The following is a 23,749-nucleotide window of genomic DNA, read 5'->3' on the forward strand; positions in this document are numbered from 1 at the left end:
CTTCAAGTTGGTGAGTGTTGCCACGATTATCCTAACTTAATCTGCTCTGGCTGTTTCCTGTGTGTTGTCAGTGCCGAGGTCACAAGTCAGGTCAAGAGGGCAGAGGGTCTCCCTCTGTTGCTGTGAGAGACCTGGGGCGGATGGTGCACGCAAATCATTTTTAGTATTTGTTTTAACCTCCCAGATCAATCTGTTACAGACAGATTTTGATAACTGTGGAATTGTTAAGTACTTTTTCAAGCTTCAGTTTTGAGGATTTGCATATTCTTGCTTTTTTAAGAGCCTGTAAACAAATACACTCTCTACTGTATGTCTCTCTATGTGCTCTTTAGCTTAGCTTTGTTGTACGTGCATTCACCGTTATCAGTCTCCAAACAGAAAAACCATCATCCTGTTGCTGCTGCAGTTGCCGGGAAGCGTGACACACACCTGTTTGCTGCGGCAGATGGTCTACAGAGCGCTCCTCTGTCCGTGTGTTTGGATACGGTCAGCTGCTGTATCTTCTCCACCTCCACCTCGTCGTCGTCACCTGACTCGTCAAGCAGACACAGAACACGTTCTTATTTAATCAGGCAGTTGTTTCCCTATTGAGCCACTAAGCTGGAAGAACTCTTATTTTACTTGGCAACTGAGAACACACGCTAAAGCACACCTCTGTTGCTCTTTATTATACACTAACCTGTTTGTGCCGAGATCAATTCTGCTGGATATTAAGCCTTATCTTTTTATCCTCTGGTGTTATTTATAACTTGGTGGTGGGACTGTACCCCTTCTGATTTATTCACATTTTTTTATTCATCTTTGATGAATTGTTTACTAAATAAAAATGGCCTGTAAACTTTTTCAGAACCTAAGCTGTCACTGTCAGTGTCATTTCTAAATATTTAAATTGGAGCTGTAATGATCTGTTAATCTGCAGGTTTTCATTCATTCATTTTGGCTGTGGGGCTTTTTATGAACAAAACGATTCAATGATTAATTGAGAAAATAATTAGCAGTAATCAATAAACATTAAATTTCACACCCACCTTTACAAAGTAACCTAACCTGGAGAAGGCCAGAGTACTCAGGGAGACTGCAGACTCCACACACAAAATACCTGGGTGAACCACGGTTCCACCCTCCATCTTGCTGCACCGCCGCGCCGCCCCAAAACAAGAAATGATTATTGACTGCTTAATTGATTTCTGTTAAATGATCACCACTACCTGCACACCATCATGTGAGCTAATATTACTTACAAAAATACATTTCTTGTGTTTTTATAAAAGCTTTTTCTCACTGTGCATCAATATCATCATCAGAAAAATGCTTAAACCACCTCAACTGGCTTCTTGCAGCATGAAGCCCCTCACTCCTATCCTCCTTTCTAATTACAACTCACCTGATTATGCACAATGTGTCCAGCTACTCTGAACATGGTGTCTTTCTTTCCCTGTCACTAGTGAAACCTTGTGACTGCAGCTGTGGGTGGGAACAAAAGATCAGCAGTGACAATGAGAGGTTTGTTTTCTGCCTAAGCTTGGTGCCATATGACACCAACATTACTCGAGCTGATGCTCCTAATCAGACATCATCATGTACTGTCAGACGACCTCATGTTCCGCTCACTGATTAGCTTAGGGACAACGAGAACATTAATGCACATTTATTGTATAATGTACATAGAACTATGAGATTCCTCTTGCACAAGTTAGCTTTTAGATTTGCTACGTTAGATTTTCTACCTCAGGTTTGTAAAAAGTTCTACTTTTTGGCAAGTGTTTGTCATGTTCTGACCATAAACACAGACATTTATTGTGATAATTACTGATAATTTTTAGCGAGAAAACATTTGTCACCGCTTTAAAATCAACTCTTAACATGTGAGCAAAAGCAAAAGCACAAATACATTGCTGCATTACTTTGGATTCATATCAATGAAGATGTGGTCGTTTTATTTTGTTAAATTTATTCAAATTCTTAAAATAAGGGCACGGGCTGCATAATGACATAAAAGACAGGCAAGTTGGATAATGCCACGCAAAAAAAACAATGGAAAAACAGTCACAAACACTCAAATATTGTAAAAGCACAGTAAGGCATGAAAAACAGTAATAAACACTCAAATACTGTAATAGTACACAATAATGCATGAAAAACAGTCAAAAAACATCATAGTACAGTAAGGCATAACAAACAGTGGAAAAACACCCAACAACACTTAAATAATGTCATAGTATAATAAGGCTTGGAAAACACTCAAAAACAAATGTCATAAAATACTAAGGCATGGAAAACAGTTAAAAATACTCAATGTCACAGTAAAGTGTCAAAAGTTTTGTCCTTTGAGATCAGTAGAGTCGGGTTGATTTCAGTGGGTGGAGTGTCAGTTAGAGACAGAAGTGATTCTGTCTGTTGGACATGATACTACTATATAAGACAACTACTGCTGAGCTTGGACGCTTAAAGATCACCTTTGGCAGTACATTTTGACGCTGTACAAACAAATGCAAACACTAAAAGAAAAGGGACTGCCAGTTGTAATCTTACCTGAGGCAGACAAAGTGCGAGAGCCCCAGCTTTGGTTTACAGGTTCTGTGAACGCCTGTCCAAGCGCTCTAGACTCCGTGACGTAACGGGATAACCGTCGATACGCGACGTCAGAAGCTGTTCTTGTGAAACTGACGGCACTGGTGGCGTCTCTGAGACCTGTATGTAGGGCGTTATGAAACAGAGAAAAATCAACAGCTGAAATTTGACAAAAAATAATTAATAAGACACAAGAAGACTAAACTACACTATATGAGACCAGATAGACACAATTATATTCTCTTAGACTAATGAATTTTGAAGTTTCTATTCTGTTCTAAAGTTTTATATTTGTGTCAAACTGCAGCTGAGATAATGACAGAGTCAGACTAAAAAATAAACACTGACCTTCTGGAAACATCTTCATGTCTGTCTCTTCTCTCTGTGATTTAATGCTTCAAGTTGGAATTCTGTGGAGAAAAACACAACAAACATTCATATAAAGATGTAACTTTGAACACATCAACATAAACTGTGCAGATACAGACAGAATTAAAAGACACTAAATTCTTCTTGTTCTGGATTCATCAGTTACATTTGTTTTCTACACAAACACAGAAGAAGCTCCTCATATTCACACAACAGCAGTGGATGGAAATGTTTGTTTCTCCAACGTAAGATAAATTTTAACTACATTTGGTCAAGAGATGCAAACAAAATGAGAGACAGATAACCAACATGATATATAATTTAACACCAGTGCTCTGTGTTGGACAGGTGATGAAGCTGTTTGTGAATTACCTGGAGGCCTCTGTCCTGGTCTAAACAATTCCTTCATTGTTCAAAGATTCTCTGATCGTGGACGTCAAGTGGAGACACCTGGAGGACATACAGACAGAAACATACAAAGCACAATGATCAATACACTGTGACCTGTTAATCAACAGTTTAACCATGAAAACACAGAAAAGTATTCAACATTACAGCTGAACCACTACATTTTCCAAACATTAGAGGAGTGTCTCAAAAAATGAGGTGTCACATATGACAAGAAAAAGCATTACATCTTTGAGAATCAATCACAATAACTATTTGTCGAATCATGTACATTACTGTGAACTTTAAAAACTTTCATTTAAGTACATTTTTGAAAGCAAGGTTTTAACTTCTGGTATTTTTAATTATACTTCAGTCCACAGAGGATTAAGTCAACACTGACTCAACTTACTGATATCTTAACCATCGCTGTAGTTAACGCAGATCGAGGCAGCCGACGTCTGTCAACCCTGACGTTCCTTGATAACCCGAGTTAAATCAGAGTGGCTTAAACTCCCTTCGTAGTCCAGGCCTCTGTTTGCTTTTTAAGGTGGGAGCTGGTGTTTGTGTCCAGGCTGCAACAGCTGAACCAGTAAACCTGGAAAACACAAGTCCAACCAACAATTACACTTTGACTTTTGAGGTGACTAAATTAATCATGCTACTACAATATGACTTCATTGATCTCAGAGAGAAAAGCCATTTTTAAAATCGTTTTTATAATAATTTCAGTCACGACAAACAAATGGTGAGGGGATCAATCAATGGCTATGGATAGATTACTACCACAAACCTACAGAGACACACAAACGCCAAGGAGGCAAAAAACTAAATTGCAAAATGATCAATGCCACACTGATAACTGCTAAACCCGCAACTAGAAGAAACGTGACGACGATAATCCACCATAAACTGACTTACAATGACCAAGCTGGAGCTACAAACTACAAAGAAGCAGTAAAATGCTACGGTATGCTAATGGCGTGCTAGTGATGGTACAGCGATGCAAACAGTTGTAGACAAACAGACTAATAAACAGTTGGCAACAACGTGGCAGGGACGCATTAGCCACAGAAACACAATTACACTTCAACCCAAACAAACAAAGACATAGCAAAAAGGGAACATCGCCAAAAACATCCTCAAACGATAAGGCTAATGCTAACGCTCTATGTTTATGCTAACGTTAATGTTAACGCTTGCTACTAATGCTAATGCTAATACCCAGGTGTTAACATTAGCCTCACCTCGCCGCCGCAGAACAGCTCCACAAAAAACAGCTCCAGAGTTTCTTTTAGCATCTCACCTGCTTTTCGACAAAAACTTTAAGCATCCGGACCTCGGTGGTGACGTTCTCCCGCACTACTTGCAAACGGAGGCGACGCTTCGAACGTGGTTCAGATCTGATTCGCCTCTCTGAACAGCTCCTCCCAGAAGCTCGTGACCAATGACGACATACGTCAGCTAACAGGAAGATGCTCTACTACTATTGCGAATCTGAGACTGAGACGGTAAACACATTTAAGCACCAAAACACTTTAAGACACGGTTAAAGGTGCGTTTTCACAAAATGTTAAATATCGAACCATTTTTTTAATTATAAAAAACTTGGATCTTATATGCAAGTACTGTGGAAGGTTAATTTTAAAAAGACGTAAAAATCGAGAAAATAGCATCAGACCCCCAAGGGTTAATGATAAACTGTGCAATATATCTCGAGGTTAGAACCCATATATACATTATAAAGACAGATTAAAAATCTATATTTTGAACACCTTAATTGACAATAAAAACTGAAAAACAGTGACACATTGATTATTACACTTTGATATGGGTATGAGCTTTCTTGAATACTTGTCTTATTTTTTGCCACAGAAAATACATGTGTTCTGCATTGTGGCCTGAATTCTCTCATCTACTCTAACAAAAAACAATAAATAAATTACTGACAAGCTGACGAAAACCACTTAAAGAATTCATATTTAGTACAAACAAAACAAATCTGTGACAGCAAATGGTCAAAAGAAAAGTATCAAACAATGGTTCCAAATATTTTTTTCTGTTCTGGACACAGGATGAAATTGGATAAAATATCCAAAAAGATTTTGAGACAAAGGATGCTGTTGTCGAAACCTGCATTTTCTGAACAACATATAGTATATAACAATAACTTAATAACTGTATGATGACCCCTAATACGTAACGCAAATGTATGTTACGATAACTGTGAGTAAAGGCATTGTACAATTAAACCAATATGATCATATGTGCCCAGTGTACAGTTCATAACTGTAAAGCAAAAGATGAATGAAGAGTGATACAATTCTGCATATACAAGGCATACTGGCAGACGACTGAGATACCATTTCAATATTAGAAAAAAACAAACCACCAAGACTCAACAGAAGAAAATTCTGACTGTTCAAAGACTGAATGAAACATCACCAAGCTCTACCACTAGGTGGCATCATAAAACATGAAAGACCTAGTTCTTTGTGATGCCTATGCTATGTTAATTTTAGTTTGCATGTCTCAACATAGTTATCGTTATGGTTATTGTTAAATCATTTTGAGATAAATTCAATTTAAGGGGAAAACAGTGTATTTTATTAAAATGCTTCACTCATTCAGTCCATCACAGCAACAAAAGTGTCACAGTTTGTGAGATGTGCCATGTTAACGGTCATTTAAAACCCCAAGACAAATATTACAGAACAAATGTGCTACATTATGCTGTGGTTAACTGTGAAATCTCTGAATTAACGTTTTTTCCCCCCCTAAATCCAGAGGAGCCAACTTAAAAGAAGTGCAAACATTGGTAAACAGAACATAAAAATATCAGTAAATTCAGAAATGTACACAAAGTGCAACAAGAACAGTTTCCCTTATAGGTTGTTAAACAATTTGAAAGTGTTAATATGCACAAAGTTTTGTGATGGTGACAATTTTGTAAACACAATCATACATTTTCATTTTGGTCAAAATTCACATTTAAAAATCAGTCATATTGCATCTATATATATATATATATATGTATGCACACTTAATAGTTAGCTTTGTACACCAATACGTACTTTAATGTCTTACTTGTAAAAATTACACCAAATGTGCCCAAACTAAGAGGGACAGATTACATTTTAGCAGCATTAATGGCGCCTGTTGCCAGAGGGAAAAAACACCTGATTAGTCCACCTAAAATTACCTACAATAAATATATAAATACATACAGTATCGTGAGGCTCATTTCATAAAAACTGGCAGCCCTCTTTAGCAGGTTAATATGACGGATACCCTACTGCCAGTGGTTTATTGCAACAGAGCAACTAGGGACCAACTCCCCCTTGGCACGAACCAAACTCAGCCTACGAGTGTGAAGCTTCTGCATAGGATTGAATGGATGACATGAGAGATCAGTCAGAGATCAGATCAGACCCTCAACTGTGGTAACATCTACCTATTCTATGCAGCATCTCTCAGATCTAAGGTTACTTTTTGGTCAAACCCATTCAATATCCCCTTATGAAAGATGTTACGTTGAGGTGTAGTGAGTTACCCCAGCCAACGGAGTGCCAATGCACTACTGGACCTTTTCCTCCGCTCGTCAGTAGCAGCCATCTCTCCGGGTGCTGTCACGAAGGGCACTGAGGGTGGACAAGCTCTTTGGAGGTGTCAGTAAACTGAGGAAAAAGGAGAATGAGTAGGAGAGAAACCCTGAATTTTCATCCAAGAGCAAGTATACAGTTGTGTTTTTAAGGAATAAAACAAATGGTTTACCTTCGCACTGGTTGGGTCACCTTGTTGCGGGGGGTGGAGCTTGTGGTGCCCACAAAGGAGGCGGGGCGAGGCAGGCTGCTGCCCGGAGTGCTTGGGGCGGAAGCGGGCGTCCCCCCTCCATTGGGAGATGATGTAACTTTTCACACATCAACATAAACTGTACAGATAGAGATAGAAGTAAAGGACACTAAATTTACAAAGAAACCAGACAAGACTGCTGACTACTATTATATTAGACTACTACAGCAACAACAACAGCACAAACTACACAAGACTGCTGGATGACAGTACTACATTAGACTACTATTATATTAGACTACTACAGCAACAACAACAGCACAAACTACACAAGACTGCTGGATGACAGTACTATATTAAATAACACTACTACTATATCAAACCAAAACATGCACTATTAATGATGGCAAATATGAATGTGAACCACTTTATATTTCATCCAGGTTCAGATTTCCACTGAGGCTGAAATACTGTTAACATGAAGTTCATACTCAACATAACAGCATTACATTTAAGCAATATTAACCGAGAGGGTGTGCTTTAACGCGCCTCGGTCCGCAAGCATCACTGAAGTGCTCAAATGAAGTTAAAGCACACTCTCGAGTTTAATATTGCGATTATACAACTATTACCAACAAAGTAAAATGTATAATCAAAATCTGTTCACGTTGAGGAGCAATTTGCTCTCAAAATTAAAAGGTTTTAGCGAGTGCTTTTCCCGTTTCCATGGAAATACATGGGGTCTGACTATTAACTGGAACGCAATCAGTCACGTCAGTGGACTCCTACGTGTAATGGAACCGAGTTTATCACTACGACAAATAATCAGAGCCTTAGTAACGACCTAGCAACAGAAATGATTTTCTAGTCCCAGATGAGTGAATGAGTCTGCTGCACAAATGAATGCTTACTTTTATCAACCGCGTTATAACAAAGACGCTGTGTTTATTTACTCACACAGATGCAGCTTCTGCACCCGCAAACTTTTACATGAATTTTAAGTTATAGCGCCGTGTCGCCGGCACAGCTGATGGAGAAAGCCGAGGCGCTTTGCTCAAATGACGTTAAATGACACCCTGGAGTGTAATCTTGCGATATACAACTATTACCAATAAAGTAAAATGTATATGGCGGAGTAATATTTTTAGTGATGAGTAAGGTGTGCTGTCATGCTGATTTGAGCGCATTCTAAATGTCTTGTGGACCAATCAGATTGTTCGGTCAGAACTACTTCTTGTATAATCATACATATACAGCCAGAGTGTTCCAGGCAGATCATCATTCATAGAGAGTAACAGCTCATTTTCAGACATGTGACCCACGTGTTGACTGTAATCCAAGTATCTGAAAAATCATCACATATTTTCCGTATCCTTCCAACTCATATTACAGATTAAGAATCCAGAGAACACGTGACCAGTGTCCCTGGCTTTGTTGACAGCTGCGGTGTCGTTAGAGTCTCTTTAAATTCTTCGTAAACCCACAGAATTAACGTGCGCTCTTCATCTGAGAATTACGAGAATTAAGTCAACACTGACTCAACTTACTGACATCTTCACCGTCGCCGTAGTTAACGCAGATCGAGGCAGCCGACGTCTGTCAACCCCGACGTTCCTTGATAACCCGAGTTAAATCAGAGTGGCTTAAACTCCCTTCGTAGTCCAGGCCTCTGTTTGCTTTTTAAGGTGGGAGCTGGTGTTTGTGTCCAGGCTGCAGCAGCTGAACCAGTAAACCTGGAAAACACAAGTACAACAAATAACCTCATTAATAAAGAACAGTTTACCTCCAACACCTGAACAATGTAGAAGAATAAAACACTGAAAACTAAACACTGCAACCAACAATCACACTTTGACTTTTGAGGTGAATAAATTAATCATGTTACTACAATATGACTTCATTGATCTCAGCGAGGAAAGCCATTTTTAAAATCGTTTTTATAATAATTTCACTCACGACAAACAAATGGTGAGGGGATCGATCAATGGCTATGGATAGATTACTACCACAAAGCTATAAAGACACACAAACGCCAAAGAGGCAAAAAACTAAATTGCAAAATGATCAATGCCACACTGAAAACTGCTAAACCCGCAACTAGAAGAAACGTGACGACGATAATCCACCATAAACTGACTTAAAATGACCAAGCTGGAGCTACAAACTACAAAGAAGCAGTAAAATGCTACGGTATGCTAATGGCGTGCTAGCGATGGTACAGCGATGCAAACAGTTGTAGACAAACAGACTAATAAACGCTTGGCAACAACGTGGCAGGGACGCATTAGCCACAGTAACACAATTACACTTCAACCCAAACAAACAAAGACATACCAAAAAAGGAACATCGTCAAAAACATCCTCAAATGATAAGGCTAATGCTAACGCTCTATGTTTATGCTAACGTTAACATTAACGCTTGCTACTAATGCTAATTGCCTCGGCTCCGCCGCCGCAGGTGTGCTCAGCGTTCAGTCTTACCCGTGTTCGACAAAAACAGCTCCAGACTTTGTTTTAGCATCTCACCTGTGTTCGACAAAAACAGCTCCACAGTTTGGCTTGCTACTAATGCTAATGCCAACACCCACGCCACGTGTTAGCATGGTAATGCTAACACCTGGGTGTTAGCTAACACCCGGGTGTTAACATTAGCATTAGCCTCACCTCGCCGCCGCCGCAGAACAGCTCCACAAAAAACAACTCCACAGTTTCTTTTAGCATCTGACCTGTGTTCGAAAAAACAACTCCAGAGTTTGTTTTAGCATCTCACCCGTGTTCGACCAAAACAGCTCCAGAGCTTGTTTTAGCATCTCACCCGTGTTCGACAAAAAGTTTAGGCATCCGGACCTAGCAGTACTGGCAAACAGAGGCAATGCTACAAACGTGGCTCATATCCGTCTCTCCTCTCTGAACAGCTCCTCCCAGAAACTCGTGACCAGTGACGAGCCACGCCGTAACCAATGACGACATACGCTTTCTTTCTTTTTTTTTTTTTTCTTTTTTTAACACTTTATTATCACATTAAAGACACTAACAAACAAACATGACATCATCCAAACATACAGGGAGACACAAGGAGTACATAATGAATATCACACAAAAAGCAGAGGAGAAAGGGAAAAAAATTACCTATTGATATGACGTATAATACTTTCCAAAAGATTGGATGTCTTGAAAGCTTTCTTATTCTTACTAATTTTACCTATAGCGTCATTAAAAGATTTGCACTCCATATAAAACAAAGATACATTTGGCTTGGCCTGGAGAAATCTAGCCTTATGGATGTGAAATTTACCCAAGAGACACAGCAATTTGATTACATTTTTAACTTCCTCATTGTTACAGTCAACATTTAAGAATAAGACCATATTTTCAGTAAAAGTGACCAAAACTTTATGATATTCCCAAATCAATAAAGATAATAGAGTCCAGAAGTTAGTAGAATAGGCACATCCATAAAACAAATGAGATAAAGACTCTCTTTTTTGCAGAAGGAACATAAAGGGGACACATCAGGTCTAAATCTGTTAATGAATTCATTACGGGGATAATATCTATGTAAGATTTTAATATGTATTTCTTTAACTTTATTGGAGACAAAAAATCTATTAAATTCAGTCCAGATGTTGTTACTGATTTCAGGAAACATCACTCTCCAACGATGAAATGAGTTTGGATACTGACTATGAACAAAAGTACAAACTGACCTAATATGAGCACTGTTACATGAACGTTCCTCAAGAACCTTTCCACCCAGCCACAGAGCAGGACTCATTCCTGAGAGAGGTGTGTACAGAACAGGCGCTCTAATAAGTGACAACAAACTAGTAGGTATATTTTTCGTTGGGTGAATTCTTCATATGCACCTAGGTCCCCCTTATCATTCACAAGATCAAAAACAAACATAACCCCCTGATCGTACCAATCTTTAAAAAATAAGATCTTATTCTTGTAAACAATATGTTGATTATTCCATAAGATACATGTGTGAGGAGAAAAGTTGTGTTTGAAAGCAATTTCCCATGTGTCCAGGGCTTGCTTATGGAAGTTGGCAAGCTTAACAGGCAATTCACTTGAGGTAAAGTAAATTAACCACCACATTTATTAAACAAAAAATTGGGAATAAAAAACCATGGCGCATTAGTATGTGCTAGACAATGTTTTATCCAGTTGAGTTTGAATATACTGTTGATAGTTTGGAAGTCTAACACATTAACACCACCCTCTGAATATTGTCTGATAATTGTCTTCCTCTTTATATTCTCATTTTTGTGTTTCCAAATAAATGTAAATAAGAGTGAATCAATAGCTGCACAGGTTTTGCGATCTACATATAAAGATAAAGCTGGGTACGCTAATCTAGATAAACCTTCTGCCTTAGAAAGTAAAATTCGACCTATAATAGTAAGGTCTCTCTGTAACCAGCAGTTAAAGATAGATTTAGACTTTTCAATTTTTGGCAGAACGTTTTGAGAGATCCTCTCACTAATAGATTTGCTTATTGTGATACCCAGGGACTTGAAGTTCATTTTGGAGAAACAGACAGGTGTCATCAGCCAGCTGACTAATGGTTAGAACATTGTCACCTATCTTAATACCCTCTATATTCACACAGTTAACAATGAACAGATTAAGAAGTTCAGCAGCTACCAAAAATAAGAAAGGTGAAATTGGACACCCTTGGTCTTATCCCACGGTTTATATGAAAGCGAGGAGAAGTACCATGTGCCAGGGATACACAGCTATTAATATTGGTATAGAGTGTACTTATGATGTTCCTGAAGTTTTCTTTGAACCCAAAATATTGCAAAGCCTCAAAAATAAACGAGTGTTCCAGAGTATCAAAAGCTTTGTAAAAGTCCAAAAACTAAATCAGTGACTTTTGATCAAACAGGTCTCTATAATCTAAAATGTCTAGGACAAGCCGAATATTATTAGCAATGTGCCGACCTTTCATAAAACCTGACTGTGTTACAGAAATAATTTCCTCTAAGCAAAATTTTTATCTATTGGCGTACAGTGCTGCAAGGATTTTGTAGTCTGAATTTAGCAACGTTATAGGACGCCAATTATCCAGATAAAGAAGATCTTTACCAGGTTTAGGGATTAGTGATATTAAACCTTGCTTCATAGAAACAGTCAGTTCCTTATTTCTGGCACAATCCACAAACACTCCCCACAACAAATGTTTTATTAAATCATCCCAAAAAGTTACATAAAATTCATAAGGCAATCCATCTGGACCAGGACTTTTATTAGCTGGCATTTTTGTAATAGTCTTCTTCGATTCTTCTAGTGTAATTGGACTTTCACAAAGCTCGTAATTCTCCCTGGAAGTTTTAGGAATGAATGGGGATACTTTATCAAAAAAGACACTACAAGCCTGAGGGTTAAATGAGGAAGAGTATAACTTTTGATAAAAGTTAAGAGATAAAAGAAGAGATTTCTTTATCATTTTCAAAGAGACTGTTATCGATATATAAGGCAGATATTTTTCTGGCCTCACCACGTTTTTTCTCCAAATTAAAAAAGGAGGAGGAGTTCTTTTCTCCACGTTCCAACCATCTGGCCCGAGACCTTATGAATGCTCCTCTTGCTTTTGTCTGGAATAAAAGGTCTAATTTTTCCCTTAATGAGTGCAAACGCACTTTATCTTCATTACTTGGAACAGGTATATTTAATAAATCATTCAACTCTTTTAAATTATTAGCATAAGCCTTATTTTGATCTCTTAATTGCTGCTTTCCAAAACATATTGAAAAACTTTGACATTTAAATTTGAGTAGCTCCCATTTTAGCGTAGGTGTAATTTCAGACATTGAGTTGAATTTAGTGATAATTTGTTTAATACCCAAACAATAAGCTGATTGTTGTAGAAAGGAAGATTTTAACTTCCAGTATCCAGGTTTGTTGCGGTGAGCAGAACTTAAATTTGATAAAGAAATATCTATTCCAGCATGATCAGTTAAATCAAATATAAACAGGGTTAAAATGATCTTGATTACCTCTATCTGTACATAAGTTTGGAGCCTCATTAAAGTCACCGCCAACAATCACAGATGCTGAGGAAAATTTGTTCATTTCTTGGAGAATTTTGTCAGACAAAAACTTAAGGAGTGTGATGTTAGAATTCCCAGCATTACCAAAATAAATATATTATCTCCACATTGAATTACTAACAGAATCCATCTGAAACCTCTGTATATATGATCTCACCATTAAATTTAACATGGAGTAAAACTAAAACACCTCCTGAGAAATTAGTACCATGAGAAAAAATAACTTTCCTTCCCCACTGATTGCGCCAAAATGCTTCATCTTTTGAAGTGGAATGAGTCTCCTGAAAAAAATAGACATCCTTATTTTGATGACTACAAAATAAAAATAAAGCTTTTCTTTTAGTTAAATCTCATACATTTAGAGAAAAACATGATAAATGAATATCAAACGTGTGTACACAAAACACAGAATAACAAAAACTACTTAAACAGTATTAGTAGTAGTTACAGAATACAAGAAGTTGAGAAATGTTCAAAACTTGAATTCACAAACCAAAAACTTTACATTGAGTAAACATATTAGAAACTGACCCATGGAACAAGTATCCCAACAAGTTCAGGACAGGAGCTATCCTCTCAGCTGCCAAAGGCTACATCAAAATCAAATTTTCCACAATTAGATGAGTCTACCTACTCAGGACAATACTTCATGTCAAGTCCTCTGCAGATATCTTCTTACCAGCAGTGATAGCAAAAAGGCCTCCTCGCCTCTTCTACCAGCGGCCACAGCTTCGCTCTTGCATCCCTCACCTGCTGAGTTAAGTCCTCCGATATCTTCACGTTCTTCTGCTTGAGGACCTGAGAGGTTTTAGCGTCCGCCCAGACTTGGTCACGGTGTGCCCGGTGTGAAAAGCGGACTATAGTGCGGCGTGGTGGATGCTGAAGTATGCATCCATGTCGTTCACTCTGTCCATCAGCTTCTTATTTTCAGCGGTCAGGGCTTTAATCTGGAGCTCCAGGGGATCCACTCTGGATGCCAACTCTCTATCCTCTTGACATTATTCTCAATGGACTTCTCTATGGATTCCAGTTTCTCCCTGAAACTGAGCTGCGTCTCAATGAGCTTGTTAATAGCCGCCAGCAGGACAGCGTTGGAGGGCTCCGGCTCACAGCGGGCTGATTTTTTTCTATGGGCTCGCGCTTGGAGAGTCATCAAAATCCGCAAGTTGTTGTTTGGCATATGAATGGCACCGTTTTAAACTCTCCGCTGCCACATCCATTGTCATTTCCATACCCTCTCCTGTAGTCGACATATCAGCAGAACCAGTTGTTTGGTAGTTTGGCGGTTGGAGTTGGTCTCCGGATGGATGGAATGCCAGACTAGCAAGCAGAATGCCAATTTCGTTAGCTAGTTACGGTGGGAGTCCAACAGAAAAAGTGACGAAAAACAAAGCAAAAATGGGTCAAAGTTTCAACTGCGTTTCCCCCAAGCGATACTCAAACGTGAGAAGAACTATTTACATGTTATTTTCCGTTAAGACAAGCAAAGTCAAGCTTTGAACGAGAAAAAGCTTCTACAGCACAAGACAAAACTTCTTACAGTGGCGCCATCTTGCGCGCGACCTGACATACATTTTCTTCCCCTTATTTTGAAACGCCGTCAAAACGGAAGTCGTCTCGTCACTGTCTCTAACTTGACGCAGCTTGGCTGGGTCGCGCGCCAATCCATCTTTTTAGTGTTTTTCTTTTCTGGGTCTGGTTACAAAGCTGAACGTGCGGCTCCGGCTTGAAAAAATAAGGAGCTCTGTTAGCGTGTCTATTGAAACCACAACTACTCGGTGCAGCACTGTGACAGTTAGCACCCTGCTAGCATCCTATTCAGTAAATGTGTTTTTAAATGATTTCATACTTAATTTATAGAACTATTTATATAAAAAGCTAATTTTTGAAGGTTGGTTTTATACTTGATATTTAAAGGCTTTCAATTTATTAAAGGGTTTCTATTCTGTTCTAAAGCTTTATATTTTGTGTCAAACTGCAGCTGAGATAATGACAGAGTCAGACTAAAAAGAATAAACACTGACCTTCTGGAAACATCTTCATGTCGGTCTCTTCTCTCTGTGATTTAATGGTTGAAGTTTGAATTCCGTGGAGAAAAATGCAATAAACATTCATATAAAGATGTAACTTTGAACACATCAACATAAACTGTACAGATAGAGCTAGAAGTAAAGGACACTAAATTTACAAAGAAACCAGACAAGACTACTGGATGACAGTACTACATTAAATAACACTACTACTATATCAAACCAAAACATGCAGTATTAATGATGGGAAATATGAATGTGTACCACTTTATATTTCATCCAGGTTCAGATTTCCACTGAGGCTGAAATACTGTTAACATGAAGTTCATACTCAACATAACAGCATTACATTCATACATATACAGTGTTCCAGGCAGATCATCATTCACAGAGAGTAACAGCTCATTTTCAGACATGTGACCCACGTGTTGACACTAATCCAAGTATCTGAAAAATCATCACATATTTTCCGTATCCTTCCAGCTCATATTACAGATTAAGAATCCAGAGAACACGTGACCAGTCTCCCTGACTTTGTTGACAGCTGCGCTTTTACATTGTGTCATTACAGTCTCTCATAAACCCACAGAATTAACGTGCGCTCTTCATCTGAGAATTAAGTCAACACTGACTCAACTTACCGACATCTTAACCATCGCTGTAGTTAACGCAGATCGAGGCAGCCGACGTCTGTCAACCCTGACGTTCCTTGATAACCCGAGTTAAATCAGAGTGGCTTAAACTCCCTTCGTAGTCCAGGCCTCTGTTTGCTTTTTAAGGTGGGAGCTGGTGTTTGTGTCCAGGCTGCAACAGCTGAACCAGTAAACCTGGAAAACACAAGTACAACCAACAATCACACTTTGACTTTTGAGGTGAATAAATTGATCATGCTACGGATAGATTACTACCACAAACCTACAGAGACACACAAACGGCAAAAAACTAAACTGCAAAATGATCAATGCCACACTGAAAACTGCTAGACTCACAACTAGAAGAAACGTGACGACGATAATCCACCATAAACTGACTTAAAATGACCAAGCTGGAGCTACAAACTACAAAGAAGCAGTAAAATGCTACGTTATGCTAATGGTATGCTAGTAATGGTACAAAGATACGAACAGACTAAAAACAGTTGGCAACAACGTGGCAGGGACGCCTTAGCCACAGAAACACAATTACACTTTAACCCAAACAAACAAAAACGATGCCAAGAAGGAAACCCTGCCAAAAAACATCGTTAAATGATAAGGCTAATGCTAACGCTCCACGTTTATGCTAACGTTAACATTAACGCTTGCTACTAATGCTAATTGCCTCACCTCCTCCGCCGCAGGTGTGCTCAGCGTTCAATCTTACCCGTGTTCGACAATACAGCTCCAGACTTTGTTTTAGCATCTCACCTGTGTTCGACAAAACAGCTCCAGAGCTTGTTTTAGCATCTCACCCGTGTTCCACAAAAAGTTTAGGCATCCGGACCTAGCAGTTACTGGCAAACAGAGGCAATGCCACAAACGTGGTTCATATCCGTCTCTCCTCTCTGAACAGCTCCTCCCAGAAACTCGTGACCAATGACGAGCCACGCCGTAACCAATGACGACATACACTTTGTGCCTCTTATTTTGAAACGCCGTCAAAACGGAAGTCGTCTCGTCACTCTCTCTAACTTGACGCAGCTTGGCTGGGTCACGCTGTTGTGAGCACGAGCCAAAGCAGCTGTCTGTCCCCTTCCCATGAGGGTTTTATTTCATCTTCTGCTTTAACTTCTGTCCTTTTTTCCTGACCCCCAAACTTACAGATGCGGCTGCTTCTCCTTTGCAAAAACCCTTTAAACTGCACTTTTCAAAGCCTAATATAAGTCAAATAACCTCTTTTATAAATCCACAAACTCATTCATAAGGTTCACTCGCAGAGATAAAAAAAAAATCTCCCCCTTCATTTCATTGTGGTGAAGGCTTCATCTGTTTAGTTTTTCCATGGCATAAATATTGTTTTGAATGACAGGCGCGTGCAGCGCGCGCACACTTCGAGTTGAGTGTTGCCACGTTGCCGCGCTCCTCTGTCCGTGTGTTTGGATACGGTCAGCTGCTGTATCTCCTCCACCTCCACCTCGTCGTCGTCACCTGACTCGTCAAGCAGACACAGAACACGTTCTTATTTAATCAGGCAGTTGTTTTCCTATTGAGCCACTAAGCTGGAAGAACTCTTATTTTACTTGGCAACTGAGAACACACGCTAAAGCACACCTCTGTTGCTCTTTATTACACACTAACCTGTTTGTGCCCAGATCAGTTCTGCTGGATATTAAGCCTTATCTTTTTATCCTCTGGTGTTATTTATAACTTGGTGGTGGGACTGTACCCCTTCTGATTTATTCACATTTTTAAAATCTTTGATGAACTGTTTACTGAATAAAAATGGCCTGTAAACTTTCTCAGAACCTAAGGTGTCACTGTCAGTGTCATTTTTAAATATTTAAATTGGAGCTGTAATGATCAGTTAATCTGCAGGTTTTCATTCATTCATTTTGGCTGTGGGGCTTTTTATGAACAAAATGATTCAATGATTAATTGAGAAAATAATTAGCAGTAATCAATAACCATTACATTTCACACCCACCTTCACCAAGTAACCTAACCTGGAGAAGGCCAGAGTACTCAGGGAGACTGCAGACTCCACACACAAAATACCTGGGTGAACCACGGTTCCACCCTCCATCTTGCTGCACCGCCGCGCCGCCCCAAAACAAGAAATGATTATTGATTGGTTAATTGATTTCTGTTAAATGATCACCACTACCTGCACACCATCATGTGAGCTAATATTACTTACAAAAACACATTTCTTGTGTTTTTATAAAAGCTTTTTCTCACTGTGCATCAATATCATCATCATAAAAATGCTTAAACCACCTCAACTGGCTTCTTGCAGCATGAAGCCCCTCACTCCTATCCTCCTTTCTAATTACAACTCACCTGATTATGCACAATGTGTCCAGCTACTCTGAACATGGTGTCTTTCTTTCCCTGTCACTAGTGAAACCTTGTGACTGCAGCTGTGGGTGGGAACAAAAGATCAGCAGTGACAATGAGAGGTTTGTTTTCTGCCTAAGCTTGGTGCCATATGACACCAACATTACTCGAGCTGAAAACATTAATGCACATTTATTGTATAATGTGCATAGAACTATGAGATTCCTCTCGCGCAAGTTAGGTTTTAGATTTGCTACGTTAGATTTTCTACCTCAGGTTTGTAAAAAGTTCTTTTTGGCAAGTGTTTGTCATGTTCTGACCATAAACACAGACATTTATTGTGATAATTTTTAGCAAGAAAACATTTGTCACCGCTTTAAAATCAACTCTTAACATGTGAGCAAAAGCAAAAGCACAAATACATTGCTGCATTACTTTGGATTCATACCAATGAAGATGTGGTCGTTTTATTTTGTTAAATTTATTCAAATTCTTAAAATAAGGGCACGGGCTGCATAATGACATAAAAGACAGAAAGGCGAAGATTTGTGCTTGTGTGTGTTGGTGCACGTTGAGTACGCGTGCCTTAGGGAAACTAGGTGTTGCATGAAAAACAATGGAAAAACAGTCAAACACTCAAATACTGTAATAGTACAGTAAGGCATGACAAACAGTAATAAACAGTCAGAAAATGTCATAGTACAGTAAAGCATGAAAAACAATGGAAAAACAGTCATAAACACTCAAATACTGTAATAGTACAGTAAGGCATGAAAAACACTCAAAAAAGGTCATAGTAGAGTAAGGCATAACCAACAGTAACAGTACAGTAAGGCATGAAACACAGTCATAAACAGTCAAAAAAAATGTCATAGTACAATAATGCAGGAAAAACAGTCACAAACACTCAAATATTGTAATAGTACACAATAATGCATGAAAAACAGTCAAAAAACATCATAGTACAGTAAGGCATAACAAACAGTGGAAAAACACCCAACAACACTTAAATAATGTCATAGTATAATAAGGCATGGAAAACACTCAAAAACAAATGTCATAAAATACTAAGGCATGGAAAACAGTTAAAAATACTCAATGTCACAGTAAAGTGTCAAAAGTTTTGTCCTTTGAGATCAGTAGAGTCGGGTTGATTTCAGTGGGTGGAGTGTCAGTTAGAGACAGAAGTGATTCTGTCTGTTGGACATGATACTACTATATAAGACAACTACTGCTGAGCTTGGACGCTTAAAGATCACCTTTGGCAGTACATTTTGACGCTGTACAAACAAATGCAAACACTAAAAGAAAAGGGACTGCCAGTTGTAATCTTACCTGAGGCAGACAAAGTGCGAGAGCCCCAGCTTTGGTTTACAGGTTCTGTGAACGCCTGTCCAAGCGCTCTAGACTCCCTGGCGCTACGGGATAACCGTCGATACGCGACGTCAGAAGCTGTTCTTGTGAAACTGACGGCACTGGTGGCGTCTCTGAGACCTGTACGTAGGGCGTTATGAAACAGAGAGAAATGAACAGCTGAAATTTGACAAAAAATAATTAATAAGACACAAGAAGACTAAACTACACTATATGAGACCAGATAGACACAATTATATTCTCTTAGACTAATGAATTTTGAAGTTAAACACCACATGTGAATGCTCATAAAGTTTGTTAGCATTCTGAACCATTTGTAGACTTTTAGTGCTAGCACGTGGTAGGCCCAAAAACAAAACATTACAATAATCAATTCATAATCAAGTAATTCTTAGACCTACTTTTAAAGGTTTTAGAAATATACACTTTTAAAGTCTTTGTAAAGCACTAATGCCATTCTGAGTTAGTCACATCAAAATCTAGACAAAATAAGGAGCTCAGTTAGCGTGTCCACTGAAGGCAGTGAAACCGCACCTACTCAGCACAGCACAGTGACAGTTAGCACCCTGCTAGCATCCTATTCAGTAAATGTATTTTTAAACCATTTCATACTTAATGTATAGACCTATTTATTTAAGGTTTTAAATGTATTTGTAATGGTTTTACATTTATTTTTAGAGCAAATTTTCGAAGGTTGGTTTTATACTTGATATTTAAAGGCTTTCAATTTATCAATTTATTAAAGGGTTTCTATTCTGTTCTAAAGTTTTATATTTTGTGTCAAACTGCAGCTGAGATAATGACAGACTCAGACTAAAAAGAATAAACACTGACCTTCTGGAAACATCTTCATGTCTGTCTCTTCTCTCTGTGATTTAATGGTTGAAGTTTGAATTCTGTGGAGAAAAACACAACACGCATTAATATATAGATGTAACTTTGAACACATCAAAATAAAGTGTTTCTGGGTGTTGAACACTCAAACTGTGCAGATAGAGACAGAAAAAAAAGGCACTAAATTCTTCTTGTTCTGGATTCATCAGTTAAATTTGTTTTCTACACAAAGACAGAAGAAGCTGCTCGTATTCACACAACAGCAGTGGATGGAAATGTTTGTTTCTCCATCGTAAAATAAATTTTTACTAAATTTGATCAAGAGACGAGACGAGAGACAAAAACAGGTTGGGGGGGGGCGCAACACAGACAAAATGAGAGACAGATAACCAAGATGATATATAATTTAATGTCTGTGCTCTGTGCTCTGTGTTGTACAGGTGATGACGCTGTTTGTGAATTACCTGGAGGCCTCTGTCTGTCCTGGTCTAAACAATTCCTTCATTGTTCAAAGATTCTCTGATCGTGGACGTGAAGTGGAGACACCTGGAGGAAATAAAGAGAGAAACATACAAAGCACAATGATCAATACACTGTGACCTGTTCATCAACAGTTTAACCATGAAAACACAGAAAAGTATTCAACATTTTCAACACAGTGTCTCAGAAAATGAGCTGTCACATGTGACAAGAACAAGCATCACATCTTTGAGAATCAATCACAAAAAATATTTGGGAAATCACATGGAATCATGTACATTACTGTGAACTTTAAAAACTTTCATTTAAGTACATTTTTGAAAGCAAGGTTTTAACTTCTGGTATTTTTAATTATACTTCAGTCCACAGAGGATTAAGTCAACACTGACTCAACTTACTGACATCTTAACCATCGCTGTAGTTAACGCAGATCGAGGCAGCCGACGTCTGTCAACCCCGACGTTCCTTGATAACCCGAGTTAAATCAGAGTGGCTTAAACTCCCTTCGTAGTCCAGGCCTCTGTTTGCTTTTTAAGGTGGGAGCTGGTGTTTGTGTCCAGGCTGCAGCAGCTGAACCAGTAAACCTGGAAAACACAAGTCCAACAAATAACCTCATTAATAAAGAACAGTTCACCTCCAACACCTGAACAACGTAGAATACAACACTGAAAACTAAACACTACAACCAACAATCACCCTTTAAGTTTTGAGGTGAATAAATTCATCATGTTACTACAATATGACTTCATTGATCTCAGCGAGAAAAGCCATTTTTAAAATCGTTTTAATAATAATTTCAGTCACGACAAACAAATGGTGAGGGGATCAATCAATGGCTATGGATAGATTACTACCACAAAGCTATAAAGACACACAAACGCCAAAGAGGCAAAAAACTAAACTGCAAAATGAGCACAATGCCACACTGAAAACCGCTAGACCCGCAACCACAAGAAACGTGACGACGATAATCCACCATAAACTGACTTAAAATGACCAAGCTGGAGCTACAAACTACAAAGAAGCAGTAAAATGCTACGGTATGCTAATGGCGTGCTAGCGATGGTACAGCGATGCAAACAGTTGTAGACAAACGGACTAATAAACGGTTGGCAACAACGTGGCAGGGACGCATTAGCCACAGAAACACAATTACACTTCAACCCAAACAAACAAAGACATAGCAAAAAGGGAACATCGTCAAAAACATCCTCAAACGATAAGGCTAATGCTAACGGTCTATGTTTATGCTAACGTTAATGTTAACGCTTGCTACTAATGCTAATGCTAACACCCATGCCACGTGTTAGCATGGTAATGCTAACACCCAGGTGTCAGCATTAGCATTAGCCTCACCTCGCCGCCGCCGCAGAACAGCTAACACCCAGGTGTTAGCATTAGCATTATCCTCACCTCGCCGCCGCCGCCGCAGAACAGCTCCACAAAAAACAGCTCCAGAGTTTGCTTTAGCATCTGACCCGTGTTCGACAAAAAACAGTTCCAGAGCTTGTTTTAGCATCTCACCTGCGTTCGACAAAAACTTTAAGCATCCGGACCTCGGTGGTGACGTTCCCCCGCACTACTGGCAAACGGAGGCGACGCTTCGAACGTGGTTCATATCTGATTCTCCTCTCTGAACAGCTCCTCCCAGAAGCTCGTGACCAATGACGAGCCACGTCGTGACCAATGACGACATACGTCAGCTAACAGGAAGATGCTCTACTACTATTGCGAATCTGAGACTGAGACGGTAAACACATTTAAGCACCAAAACACTTTAAGACACGGTTAAAGGTGCGTTTTCACAAATTGTTAAATATCGAACCATTTTTTTAAAATTATAAAACACTTGGGTCTTATATGCAAGTAGAGTGGAAGGTTCATTTTAAAAAGACGTAAGAATCGAGAAAATAGCATCAGACCCCCAAGAAACTGCAATATATCTCGAGGTTAGAACCCATATATACATTATAAAGAGAGATTAAAAATCTATCACATGTAACCCAAGGGACTCATATATTGTGGAGAGGTAGGGAGACTTGGAATACCAAGCTCAGCATTTCCTTAAGTCATTATGCATAAATAGTGTGTGGTATAGCCAATCTATATTTTCCCTACCTGAGATGAAGAGGAGGTGTTCACGCTTCTAAAGGGATTCAGAATCAGTGAGCAAAAGAGTAAATACATCTGATTTTAATGCTGGAGGAGTATTTCGTCAAACCACTGCTACATTTTTCCCCCAAAACTGACATTTTGTTTACGGGTGGCTCATCCAGATTAAACTACTGAGTAATTTAGATATTATACTGTGACAGGCTTTTCTTCCATAACTTGAGAAATGAGCTTGAGTTTGTGTATTTTTAAATTGTCCCTCCACATATTGACTTTTTTTCCATAAAGTTTACAGACTCGTAAGAGACAGATTAGAGATAATGAGTTTTAGCCTCTTGATTTCCAGAAACCCTGCTCCTACATTTCCCATAATGCCACTGGATGGTGTCTTTCATGATGCCATGCTCACGTCATATTGTTCAAACCGTGATTACAGTTCCCGTTCCCGACCTGCAGATTTTACCATCTTGGAATAACGTGAATTCTCCCAGACATACATTGCAGCCAACAACAGCAAAAAATATTTTTTACACAAAACATCATATATAACAATATATAAGCATGATGATGTCACAGTATAGTCAGCTGGATCTTTACTGCGGGTCATTCCCCTACTCTCTCTCTCCTCTTGATTAATGCGCGGTGCAGGAGGAGAAGAGGACAGCAGCTGAAGACCTGAAGTGGATGAAAGAAAAGCAAAGTGTTAGATAAAAGACCTCGACCATCTAACTGCTGTGAACTACCTTCATGACCTAAATATATAATA

The 23,749-nt window shown here is 38.9% G+C and overlaps 1 protein-coding gene and 1 long non-coding RNA gene across 3 annotated transcripts in view; one reads left to right on the top strand and one right to left on the bottom strand.

Annotated features, from left to right (window-relative positions):
- Nucleotides 1–23,749, top strand: part of LOC108885714 (patatin-like phospholipase domain-containing protein 4) — a 65,008-nt gene that overhangs the window by 36,622 nt on the left and 4,637 nt on the right. The gene's annotated exons all lie outside the window — the stretch shown is intronic.
- On the bottom strand, nucleotides 1,935–22,474 carry LOC127139280 (uncharacterized). Its single transcript, XR_007809453.1, has 8 exons — nucleotides 22,396–22,474; nucleotides 21,270–21,455; nucleotides 15,203–15,236; nucleotides 9,890–14,498; nucleotides 8,667–8,852; nucleotides 3,313–3,390; nucleotides 2,920–2,981; nucleotides 1,935–2,691 (listed from the first exon to the last, which is right to left on the bottom strand). It is a non-coding gene; the product is annotated as an uncharacterized LOC127139280 (long non-coding RNA).

The sequence above is a fragment of the Lates calcarifer genome, unplaced genomic scaffold (genome assembly GCF_001640805.2).
Source record: "Lates calcarifer isolate ASB-BC8 unplaced genomic scaffold, TLL_Latcal_v3 _unitig_1005_quiver_867, whole genome shotgun sequence".
Taxonomy (NCBI): Eukaryota; Metazoa; Chordata; class Actinopteri; family Centropomidae; genus Lates; species Lates calcarifer.